The 3,746-nt window shown below is 43.2% G+C and overlaps 1 protein-coding gene across 5 annotated transcripts in view; it reads left to right on the forward strand.

Annotated features, from left to right (window-relative positions):
* The first annotated feature begins 249 nt into the window (after positions 1-249).
* Positions 250-3,746, forward strand: part of shank3b (SH3 and multiple ankyrin repeat domains 3b) — a 45,891-nt gene continuing 42,394 nt past the window's right edge. For all 5 annotated transcript variants that reach the window (XM_008296440.1, XM_008296443.1, XM_008296442.1 and 2 more), the window contains exon 1: positions 250-554. The gene's annotated coding sequence lies outside the window, so the exon portion shown is untranslated. The remainder of the gene's footprint in view (positions 555-3,746) is intronic.

The raw sequence follows: 3,746 nt of genomic DNA on the forward strand, positions 1-3,746 counted from the left end.
AAAACTTTACATAATACTAGCAGCGGTGAGGCGGACGCTGCCTCGCTCGGCCCGTTGCCATGCTAACGGCTTCACGTTGTGTAATTCTGGAGGTTTAAACTCCTGACATGGTCTCCTCCTCCCCCCTCCTCCACATCCTGGCCTCCCTCTCCTTTACCTCCTCCCCGCCTTCCTCTTCCTCCCCCTTTTCCTCCCTTTCTACAGGATGGGCAGGGCAGCTCCCAGAACACAATCTGAAGCTCTGAGACTCCCCTGCAGGACGCCCGCTCCACACTAGAACCACACAAAGTACTTCTGCAGGTCCACAGAGAACACTTCACCTGCTTCAGCCCATCTCCACCGCCGGAGACGTCCCCCGAGAACCGACCGGAGCCGCAGGAACCAGGCACCTCAGGCTGGACCAGAACCAGAACCCGGAGCAGGAACCAGGCCAGAGCCAGCACGGGACCAGTGAGCCAGTCAGAGCGGACCAGAGCAGGCCAGGACGGAGCAGAAGAGCCCAGCAGAGATCAGTCAAGGCCAGTGGAAAAGTTTGATGGGACTGCTGACGATAGGTGAGTCGGTCCTTCTGCTGCTCCTCAGCTTCACAATCAGACTTTTAACTATTCAGTCCAGAAATTTACACGTTCAGGATAAAAAGGCCTCAAAGCTCCTTCATCAGACGTATAGAAGTCCTGCATTTGATCTACAGGATGTTGGTCTCGCTGTTGAAGGAACTTCTGGCTGTCAGGACGGCTGCTCTGAAATTATTTGAGGTTTTGTTGGTAAATTTGTCCATGAAGTCATTTTTTTTGAGCCTCTCTGGAACCACGTTGGTTTCCTTCATGGTGGTTTTGAGTCTTTGCAGGTGTTGTGAGTTCACTTGTGGTCTTTTTGAGTCTCTTTAGGGGTTCTGTGTGGTTTGGTTTGTGTCCTGTTGCACTTATTCCACTTTTCTCTGGTTGTTCTGAGTCTGTTTTGATTGTTGTGTGTCTCTTTGTTGTTGTTTTAACTCTGTGTGATTATCTTGTGTCTCTATGTGTTATTTTGAACCCTGTTCTCGTCTTGGATCTTTGTGCTTTTAGGGGTTTTTTTTGCGGTTATTTTGCTTCTCTCTGGTTGTTTTGTGTCATTCTGTGTCAGTTTTCAGTTGTTTTGAGTCTCTTTGTGGTCGTTATTGAGCAGAATGTGTGAAACTGAAACAGGGTTTTTATTGTTTTAATGTCTTTTCACAAGCCAAGCAAATGACTGATCGTTTTCTGGCCCTTTTCTATCTTTTCAGTCACTTTGAATCTCTTCAGTTGTTCTGATTCTCTTGTTTTGAGTCTCTGGAGTCATTTTAAACGTCTTTTTGGTGGTTTTGTGTTTCTGAAGCCTCTTTATAGCCTCACTGGTCTCGTTTGGTTTCTTCAGATTGCTTCAGTCCTGCTTTGGTTCCTTTTGCTGAGTTTTAATGAAGAAATCCGTCCAGTCGTTACTAATTAACAGTCAAACTTTCAGGTCAATACAAGTATTTCCAAAGAATAAGACGATCCCACGTGGATGTAAAAAGAATTGTTTTAGTTTTTATGTCTCTGGAGCTTCGACTCTTCACATAATTTCTCTGTTTTATAAGTTTTGGGACATTTTATGAGTTTTCAGAGGCTAAAAAAAACCCAAGAAGTTTTTTTTGTTGTTGTTTTTTTAAAAAGTTGAATATCCAAACCAACAAACATGTAAACTCAAAATGAAACTGAGACGGTGCTGATATCTGAAAATGATCCAGCGTGAGGACAAGTTAGCTTTCAGACGATCTGGACGTTGGCCGTCGAGCACAAACTGCTGCTAAAGGCTAAACTCCACTTTTTAAACTAAACGCCTTTTATTAGACGACGTCTTTGACACCAGTTGGTTTGGACTCCGAGTTCAGTAAACGTTAAACGGATCTCTCACTCAGGACGGCCGCTGATGTGAAAGTTTCCTCCTAATGAAGGTAACGATGGAGATTGATTGGACGAACTAATCTGCCAGAACACCCGGAGACTACAGACTAGACGACCAAACTCTAAATTCTCTGTTTGCAGCTTCGTAAATGTGAATATTTTTTAGTTTCTTTCCTCCTAAACTGGAAATCTTTGGACCGTGAACAAAACAAAACATTTGCGTGAACATCACCGCACCAAACAACACGTCTGTCACAGTATTTCTTTGTACATCCATTGATATTTAATGTAATTTTTTTTACCTCCAATCATCTTGAACGCATCATATTTGAGCAACAGAGCCGCAATTCACATGAGTTTTCTTTACCAATTAATAAATAATGTGTTTGTTTGGCCTGTAAAACGGTGAAAATGGTGATAAATGTTGAGTGTTTGTGGTTGTTGTGAGTCTCTGTCACGAGAGTCCATCCAATAATCGCTGTAATATTTCAGTTCAGCCCAAATGTCAGTGCAGCTAATGATGATAATGGGTGCGTTACCTTCTCGATTAATTAATTAATCGTTTGGGCTTCGAAATGTCAGAAAATGACTAAACATGTTGATCAATGTTTTCCATTGTTTGGTCCAAAGACACTCAGTTTAACCGTCATAGAGGAGCAAAATGTTCACATTTAAAAGCTGCAATCAGAGAATTAAAAACAAAACAAAACAGCTGATGATTGATTTAATAATTGACCACTAATTGATTAAGTGTTGAAGCTCTAAACGCTTCACCTGTTCCTACGATAACCGCCTCAGTGTTTGAATTTAAACCCGTTTTCTTGCGGTCGCATGAATCAAAGTGAAACACTGAGTTTCTCGCTGAGCTTTCTCTCCTCCAGCTCCTGTTCTGTTTCTTCCACTCGCCGCCTGTGAAACAGAGAATTTGCACTCGAGGACACGAAGCTGATTTTTTATTCTGATCACTGGGAGTGTAAAACAGGCCGACTGTGATCGCTGTCAGCTGGAATCGCAGACGTTCGTCTCCCCACAGAGGAACATTCAGTCTCTCTGAATTACACAAGACCGCTGTGGAAGGACGTCTCGGCTTTTCATCAGTGTCCTGCTGTCAACAGTAATTACACTGAACTCGACTGCATCAAAACGCTGCTTACCGACACCCAAGACCAACTTCTGATGAGAAGTTTTAGGGCTGATATAATTTTCACTCTTCGTCAAATCATCTTCTGATCACATGAGTCTGAAACTCCAAAGAAATCTAGTTTGTTGAGTGTTTCTAAGGCGAAGGATGAGTTTTCACTCTCAAGAACAGAATAATTTTCATGAATGTTGGAGGATTTACGGTTTAGATTCCTGATAATTTTTTAGAATCACTCGTTCTTTGACTTGCAGCAGAAACATTTCTGGTTTGTAGGCGGCAACTGTTGGTTTTTGCTAAATTTAGGAGCTCCTTGGTTACAAATTCAGAGCTGCTGTGACTCTACAGTTGGAACCAGGGATGGAAACAGGGATTTTTAACAAGCATCACCAATAACTGATCAATATTCAGTACGAATGATATGAAGTGGACATTAATCCATGTGCTCACTGAGCTGTTTATAACCACAAACTCGTAAAATTAGCCGTGAACGCAGTCTGAACCCATTAGAATACACGAGTGCTGGCTGGAAGTCACTGCGCTCCTCAGAAGTCCTGGTCATGATTCTGTTGCTAGCTAATGGTGCCGTTGGTAGCTAATGGTGCCCGTTGCTAGCTAATGGTGCCGTTGGTAGCTAATGGTGCCTGCTGGTAGCTAATGGTGCCCGTTGCTAGCTAACGGTGCCCATTGGTAGCTAATGGTGCCGT

The sequence above is a fragment of the Stegastes partitus genome, unplaced genomic scaffold (assembly GCF_000690725.1).
Source record: "Stegastes partitus isolate 25-593 unplaced genomic scaffold, Stegastes_partitus-1.0.2 Scaffold1129, whole genome shotgun sequence".
Taxonomy (NCBI): Eukaryota; Metazoa; Chordata; class Actinopteri; family Pomacentridae; genus Stegastes; species Stegastes partitus.